This window comes from Petromyzon marinus, unplaced genomic scaffold (genome assembly GCF_048934315.1).
Source record: "Petromyzon marinus isolate PM22_M1 ecotype Great Lakes invasive population unplaced genomic scaffold, UKy_Petmar_22M1.pri1.0 PM_Scaffold_145, whole genome shotgun sequence".
In the NCBI taxonomy this organism is placed as follows: Eukaryota; Metazoa; Chordata; class Hyperoartia; order Petromyzontiformes; family Petromyzontidae; genus Petromyzon; species Petromyzon marinus.
The window spans coordinates 55433-64482 of NW_027423108.1; the positions used below are offsets into that span (position 1 = coordinate 55433).

The window sequence follows — 9050 nt, forward strand, 5'->3', positions numbered from 1 at the left end:
TACACACTCCTACCCCGCGCTGCGGGGATACAAAGACGGCCAGGATCTCCCTTTCTCTCCGACCTTGGGTTTAACATCGCCCTTTGCTTACGTTGCAGTTTTGCTGTGCGCTTGCATTTCTTTTCCTCTCTACTCTTGCTTTAACCCTGCTTATTATTTGCGTATGGGTGGATTAGAGCATTCATGTTGACTTATGAAAACCTGATTGTTATAGGCTTCGGGTCAAGTCGTATAGAAATTATTAAAATGTAAATACATTTCATATTAATTAATAGACGGGTGATGGTTACATTGCTATAGCTTGTGGCAGGGTTCAATTGAAGTGGGTGTGAAGATAAATAACTTTAGCCTACCCTGTCGTTAAATTCCGATTTTAAGTTACTTTAATAGTAATGCAGAACCAATTAGCTTTTTGACTTAACTAGATCTAGGCTAACGCAACCTCCCAGTGACCCTGGCTTTGTGTTTACGTCAGCCCCTTGCAATCCGCTGGGCTCTGCTCTCTATCTGCTCCCTCTGACCCTGGGAGGGCTCTGAACGTCAAAATCGTGTTAGTGGGTCAAGGTAAATATGACCTCCACATGCCATGCCGAGGCCTGGTTTGGTGTTTTTATTCATTATTAAAATAAAAACAATAGAAATATGTTTCTATATGTATCGAAAAATTACTTGTTAATATTAAGATGGAAAGGGGGGCATATACAACAGTGGCCTGCTTCATGTATCTATTTACGAACGTTCGATTTTACAAAATGTCACGTTCATGCAATTGACAAATTATGGACACCTTTAGATGAACAAAATCGAATTTCCGCGTGAACGAAATTCCATACGGCACGCGCCAGATCAAACGAGAAGCACCGTGGAGGCTGCATCACCCGTCCACTACAGCGTCACGGTGTCCCTGCAGGGCAACAGCAAAGCCTCCACATCACCTCCAGTCAATTCAACATGCAAATCTTTTGGTGAATTCCCTGCAAAGGTAAAAAAAATCCTTACGGGTACTTTTGCATTGTGAAAAATGATATAGGTGTATATTTTTAGATAAGGAGTGGAGTTGATATGTCCGAAACGCATCCCGATTTTTTTTTTGCATTAAATTAATGGGAAAATTCATTTGATATTTAGTTTTTCGCGCGTTTTATAAAGAAAGCATCGCTTTCGTAAATGGAGGAACATCAGTGAGTGTCCCTGTTGGTGAGCGTGACGCTAGAAATGATGGTCGAGTCAGAGGCGCGAATGTGGCCCAGGGCAGACGCGCGGACGTGCGGGCGTGACAGTGGGGAACAACGGGGTCATGATTCCAGTCGTATGAGCACAGGGCTCGTTTCAAGTTTCATTTATTATTGGTATATCCCTGTGAGCCATGCGGCTCTTGAGTCGGGTGCAAGCACAAACAATATGAACAGAGAACATCTTAAAAGCGACGACACGCAACAGAAACATCCTGGATAAAACAGCAAATCTTCCAGAAAAGAAAACGGTATTACAACGCTGTGCAAAAATCTCAGTGTAATGCAAGTCAAAGAATAACAACCATAAGACAATTTAGATTTAAGTTATCAGGCCAACTCCGCACTTCCACAAGAAACATGGCTTAAACCATGTTTTCGAAATCAAAATAAAGCTATAAGAACAATGTAAGAACAGTAATCATAGGAACTGTGATTCAAATTTAACAAAACACATTGCAGCGGCGGGAGCTGGTAGGAACGTTGGGTTGCTCGGTCAATGACCAGGGTCAACGGCGGCGTGGTGTATTCCGCAAATATGCCCGACTATGAGGGCAGGCACAAGTCGGCGTGAGTTGGTTAAACGTTGAGTTTTATAAGGGCACCACGGGGTGACCAGCCCCTCCCCACCCAGCCCCTCCCATTTTTGTATGCACGACGGACGGTCACAATGATCCCCTGTGGGCTGGTGTCACCAGGAGGTTCCTACCAGTATTAACGATATACATTTCAGTTTATTTATTTATTTGGTATAGCCCTGTGAGCCATTTGGCTCTTGAAATCGGGAGCAACCGCAACAAACAAAAAACAAGAAAAAACGAACAAGAAAACATCTTAAAGTGACTGTGCAAACAGAAAATCCAGGAAAAAACAGCAAAATATTCTTGAAAAAGCACCGTACACCAACGCTGTGTGCAAAAATCCCAGTGGGATGCAAGTCAAACAACAACAAGAAACTTAGATTAAGGCCACCATTCTAACTCCGTACTACAAACATGTCCAAACCAAAAAACGTTTTCAAAATAACCAAAAATGAAGCCATAATTGCAATGTAACAGTGATCATAGGGACTGACCGAATTTTTAACAATAAACTACATGAATAACTTGAAACACCAAACCCTAGAGCCACAGCTGGCTGAATGAGTTACTCCACAACAGAAGCATCAGTCGGAGTATCTATTTTTTCAATGCACCTTTAAGATCAGCACGCTAAATCAAAATACAGATAATACTTTGCAGTAGTCATCTGGAGCGAAACATTTTATTTTACGCTAATGAATAGCAGTAGCAGCTAGGGGTGTACAACTCCTCTAGAGCAGTGTTGAGAGAAGATCTCATTGGTAGCGATTCAAGTTGCAGTTTATTGGCAATAGCATTCCAGAACCTGGGGGCATCAATAGCAAAGGCCCTTCCTCCAGTTTTTGTACGGCAATAGGGAATGTGAAGCTGATAAATGAGCGAAGACCTGAGGTCAAATTTGTTCTTTGAAACAGAGACGAGATCCAGTAGGTAGTCTGCGGAATTTTTTTGTAAGTACATCGTGAATAAATAAGATCTGTTGCACAAGCCGTCGAACATTAAGAGATGTTAAGTTTGACCCAATGTAGAGAGATCAGTGGTGAGTCCTATATGGGCAGTGCAATGTAAATCTTAAGGCCGAGTGATAGATGGAATCAAGCTTCAGTACTTGGGGCTGATTTTTACACGATGTCACAGTAATCAAGTAGATGCAGTATGGTAGCTTTTATCAATGCAAAACGGAACATTGGGGGAGAAGCAGGGCTTGTGTCGATACAGAAAACCAATTTATATTTTCGTCTTTTTACCAATATAATCAATGCGATCTTCAAAATTCAGTTTTGAATCCAGGATGACCAAGATACTTATAGATCTTGACTTGCTCTATTTGATAATTATTTAAGGACTGTATTTGGGGAAAATAACTTCCAGCTTTAGTCAAGGTGAGAAGCATAGCACCTTGGTTTTGGAAGTATTCAGGACTAGTTTAAGAGCAACTAGCTGATGTTGTAGTTTGTTGAAATCACCCTGTAGCTTAGCAATCAAGTCATCCGGAGAGCGGCCAGCAGTAATTAGTATCGTGTAATTTGCAAAAAGATTTACCCTGGAATGATCCAGGTCAGTGCCCAAGTCATTGACATAAAGAGAGAACAAAAGGGGGCCAAGGATGGAACCCTGTGGAACCCCTTTTGTTATCTTAACGCCGATTGACCTCCAACCATCTGTGAATACAGTTTGGGTAAGAGAAGAGGTAATTTGTACCCATTTTACTGCGTTTTCGGAAAAACAGAGGCAACTTAGTTTACTTAGCAGGGTGTTGTGGTCTACTGTATCAAAAGCTTTGGACAGGTCAAGAAAAAGACAGGCACATTACTGCTTAGTATCAAGGCTACTGTAAATGTGATTCAGAGAGTCTAATGGAGCAGATGTGGTGCTGTATTTTTTTCAGAACCCAGATTGTTTTAGATGTAGTAGATTGTTGGTGGACAGGAAACTGATAATTTGGTAGTTCAATAATTTTTCATGAACGGGGACAAAATTGAGATAGGTCGGTAGTTATTTGGATCACCTTTAGGGCCCTCTTTGTGAAGTGGACGGACATAGGAATGTTTCCATTCTAGAGCAACTGATGCTTATATGATGGACAGGTTGAAAATATGGGCTATAGGTTTGTATATTAGGTGACCAACAGTTAGTAGAGCAAAGATGGGAATACTATCTGCTCCGGTAGAGGAAGACCCTTTGAGGTAGGACAGTTGTTTCAGAACAATACTTTCGTGGATTTGCTGGAAACTAAAGTCGTTTAATATTTGGACAGGGGTGTATGAATTTGCATGAGCAGGGGTGACTCCCAATACATTATCAAAAAGATTACCAGCTTCAGAAAAATGAAGGTTAAAAAATTGTCAACTATTTTTTTGGGATCTGAAAAATATTCCCCATTTCCGTTAAGCTCAACGGGCAGATTATCTGTATTGGATGCCTTTTCGATACATTTGATTGTTTTCCAGAAAATCCTGCCATTTCCATGTGATTCCAGGAGGAAAAAATAGGCATTTTTTTGACGCATCTATTCCTTAAAATCCTGTATTCTAGACAGTCATTGACCAAAGTACTTTTCTGAGCACATGTCCAAGCCTTGTCCCTAGTTTTCATGAGCTTTGTAATCAAAGGATCAAACCATGGTGGGTGGTTGCCTTTAGTTTTAAATCTAACCAACGAAGCATGTTTGTTAAGAATTTGGAGAAACGTGTACCTGAAGGTCTCCCAAGCCGTAGTTAGGTTGGGGATATCACAGACCTTGTCAATATCCGAGTGAAGCACATCATTAGTAAATGCCCGAGTGCTGAAGTGTCCGAGTGCTTCGGGTCTGGCTGATGATCTCACCCCAAAAATGGAGGAGTGATCACTAAGGTTTTTACCTAGAACACCAGTCAGTGTGAAATTGTGAGGGGCATTTGTCAATAGGACGTCAAGCAGAGATGACTGTACCAGATTTTTTAGGTTGGGTCTTGTGGGGACATTTATTAATTGAAACAGGTTAAATTCATCTGCAAAATTGTGGCCACGGCCAGCGGGTTTAGCAAATTCCAATTTAGATCACCCACTAAAACTATTTCACCTTTAGGGAGGCCTCCAAAAAGCTCTGCAGATGCAGCTTCAACATCCTTCCCACTAGGCGGTCTATATCAGGACACTACCAATATATGTTATTTGGGAGAGTTAATCTGAGAGCCAGACCTTCACAGCAACATTTTTTTTTAAACAAGGAGTGAGCTGGTGAACATGCAATAGTATTACGATACTATAACATGTACGACCAAAGTTGCAGCCATAGCTGGCAGCATGACACTCCCAGTGTATGATGTGTGCGAGTCAGTGGTAGTGTGAGCGAGTGTATGATGAGTGAATGGGTCTGTGGTTGCGCGAGTCATTGATGTGCGAGTGAGTTGGTGTAAGATGAGCGAGTTTATCACAGCATCCTTTCCGCTACCACGGCCTTCTCCACGCCATCACGGCCTCCATGACATGGCGAGTGAGCACTCGAGTCAAGAAGTGCTGAAAATAAATGTCATTATACTCTTGGTAGGTAAGAGGCCAATGTTCAGTATAAACCTCCACCAACCGACAGAGCCAATCACTTCAAGTCGTCACTTGGGAAAACATGCCAATTGATTTGGCACTTCAGCAATAGCCGAAATGTTAAGAGAGCAAAATTTCCAATCTCATATTCGACGTTTCGCTGCAGATACCATTGTCGGCGTTAACAAAACAATAAAATTCACGACGTTTCGACTGCAACACAACAATCATCAGGTGTGAAAACCACGCGACTTTACCGAAAGAACCAAGAATATAGCAATACAACTGTTAAACTTTTTTTGGTACACTGTATTCAATTGACACCTTTTATTGCCTCCATACGCAATAATATAATCGTGATTGAGCGAACCAGTGAGTGAGTGTTGTTGAGACCTGTAGTGTGGTGGTTGAACACAGCTTAAAATGTTAATACAGGTTTTAGGATTAGATCCCATAAGTATAGATGCGTCGCAACCCTCCACCACCCGACAGCCAGTAAGGTATGTCACGTAAACAACGTGCCAAATAGTTAATTAAAATACAATATATTGCCAACAACCTACTGTAGCCAGCACCTATGAAGGCTGGTACGATACACAATGGGGTGTGTGGCCAGCACCATGCTTGGCCGCCTTTATCTCCCCAGTGGCGTTGTTTACACATTGTAATTGATACTCATTCGAGGTTGAGTTAATCTAGGGGAGGCCCAGGACCGGCTCAGATAATTGTCACTGGTGTTGGACAATCGAACCCTGGTCGCCATGTTCATTAGTGTGTTAACCGCTGCGCCACCGCTCCCCACACTAGGTCTGATGCCCTATAAAAATTTGCCCACGAACTGCTCTATTTGAAGGGGTTAGAAGAACCTCACTCCCAGCGATTTTCTGGTCGAGCCGTGACCGCAGCTCAAGGGTATGAGCATCTGTGCACCCAGGGGAACCCTAACAGTTTCACACAACATGGCCTGAACCACAGTGTTAGCGATACACCATCCAGTAGGGGGACTCCAAAAATCTCAACCGATGCCCCGACGGTAACTCCACACAACCCTGGTCAATTAAAATCCAGAGGGGCATCCTCTTCCAAAAATCCTTCCACAATAAACAAGGCACCACTAACGAACTTGAAACCAACACCAGGCCTGTCCTTTCAATATCGCCAGTCCGTATAGATGCCTTGATTTAGCCCACAATGCCTAAACTCCCACCATTAGCGGCAACAGATTATCTACCAGACCCAGGCAACCCACATCTATGGCAGAGTCCTAAAAATAAACTCTGAACCCATGGTGGCGGATGCCCCCGTATCTATGAGCATTCGCACCTCAACAGCCTGCACAAATCCACATACTGTGGATGATCCCGCTGCCATGACACAGTGTGCCAGTGCGGTCCATTGCCAACCATCATGCACGACCTTCATACCCCGTATTCCTATGAGGGGCGATGGCGTGTGCACCTGACACTGACTGCAATGGGATGCATGAGGTGGCTGTGTCGGCCGGGTGTGTGACCTATCGCAACCTGCCTTTGGACCCAGAGGAGCGGAGGCGGCCCCAAATCAGCACGGCAGCCCCTGGAGATGTGTCCCGGTAGGCCACAACTGAAAGAGGTAATGGGGCCCCCCCCCCCCGCCGCTTGTCCCATCGTCGTCCCACTCCGAATGTCCTCCGCAGGCTCCAACCACCTGACGCGCACACCCAGGGAGACTCTGAGAGCCTGGTTGCCCTTTTCTCCCGGAAAACCAGCCCCTGCCGTCACCCCAGCACGTCGTCGCAGGTTATAGTGGGCCTGGATGCAATGGGCTACCTGAATCGAGGACAGGTCATCCTCCTCTGTGGCCGGCAAACAAACGTTAATTTCCTGAGCCAGCGTCAACATTTTCTCAAGCACCAGAGAATCCAGTCCTGCCCGCTCCATCTTTGGGTACGCATCCTTGGCCAGCGACAGCAGTGCGCTGCAGAAAGCGCGGGGTGTCTCCGTCTCCCCCCAACTCTGTATTACGAATGTCTGCCGCGTTGGACAGCACTTCAAAAATTGCCGCCAACTGGGAGTACGCTTGACGCAGCTTCGTTCTGTCCACCTCCGGAATGTAAAAAAACGCCGCCAAGGCTGTCATCCAGTGCGGTGGGAAGAATAAGTAGCGCCTCCACATCGGACCACCCTGCGAGCTCGCAAGTGGTGGAGAACCGCCGCTGGAAGGCCGCCCAAGCACCCCCCGCAGCCGAAAATTAATTGAGAAGCGGCAGCCGCTGCGCTAGGGAAGGTGCCCCCAGATGAGCTGTCGGCGGCAGGTTAAAGGGACCCAATTCATGCCCTCGGTCGGCAGTGATGGTGGAGTCGCCCGCTCCCACCCCCGAGCCACAGCCCCTTCCTTCAGCTGATCCCTGCCCAGCTGCCCCACCAGGGTCGACACTGTGGAAAGCCGCCCCACGATGCGCTTGCCGATTGCCCGCAGCCCCCCCTTCAGCCGGCGGCGGCGCAGAGCCGTCGCCCTTTGCTCGCTGCCCCGCCGGGATCACCACTCCGGGGCCCCCCACAAGGGGTCCCGGTTGCCAGCCCTGCCCGGGAATCCTCCTTGCCCGAGGGTATGCGGGTGAGAGGCTTCTTCTTCACGTGTTTCAGCATAGTCTATTTCCCCCTCAAGGATTCAAAGAAAAAAACATTCATAACAACCCTAAAATATAAAAAAATTTTCGTTAACACGCCTGACACCAAATGTTGTGTTCTAGTTCACAGACACTAATAGGAGGTACTCTATCTCTTTTATTCCGACCTTCAGAGCCTTAGGGGATAACCACACACCGGGTCGGGACAGCCAACATGCTGCCAAACCCACAGCTGAAGAGGGTGACGATCACAATTACGACAGCACGACGAATTCCACTCCAGATCGCAGCTGCCGCGGCTGTGAGTTGGAGCGCGCCTTATATCCTGAAAAGCGTGGCCAGGCTCCACCCTCGGCCCTGCACCCCTCTGGATCCTTCAGATGGCTTCATGCTTTGCCCACAGCTGCAACTGGTAGAACGGGCTGATAGTCCTAATGCCATTGTCTACCAATCTCCCAGCGGCACGCGCTCCAGTGACTCATTCCACGTCACCACACAAGTGTGTGAGCATTAGCTGGTAATTAAATCAGTATCCATCGAGCAGTGGATTAAACATGTCCGATGATGATGATGAAGAATTTAAACTGCAAGCATACACTTATATTTTATTAACGAAGAGCGTACAGACATTAAATGGCTCAATCGTGGCATGATGCCTCAATCTTCCACCTATCTAAATATGGCAACATAATTGACGTGAATAATTTCACACATTAAACTCATATTGCACACGTGTATATATTCTGCGCGAAGATGACTGAACAAAATATAATATATAATGCCAACCAACCGAATAAATGTTCCGTGTAGTTAACTGGTTCACAGTGGGTGTCCATTACATGTGTAGTGACATATAATGAGTCACTACGGCACCTAGTGCCATCTACCGACAGAGAGAAGAATAGTGGGTATAGTAGCCATCTGCCAGCAGAGTATATGTCATGGTAGACGTCTCTGGGGCTGGCAGAGTAGGGGGCAGTTGAGGATGTAGCAGCCCGATTGGCCGCAGGGGCACGTGATGGCATGTAGGCCAAAGGTGACAGAGGGGACACGTGTTGTAGGACCCAGTACCTTCTAGTGAGTTCCAGAAGGGGGCGTGGCCGAGGG

General features: G+C 45.9%; 1 long non-coding RNA gene across 1 annotated transcript; it reads right to left on the reverse strand.

Moving 5' to 3' along the window:
* Positions 1–595: 595 nt before the first annotated feature.
* LOC142905280 (uncharacterized) lies at positions 596–8783 on the reverse strand. The gene is made up of 2 exons (XR_004402154.2): positions 7144–8783; positions 596–7021 (listed from the first exon to the last, which is right to left on the reverse strand). It is a non-coding gene; the product is annotated as an uncharacterized LOC142905280 (long non-coding RNA).
* Between the last annotated feature and the right edge of the window lie 267 nt (positions 8784–9050).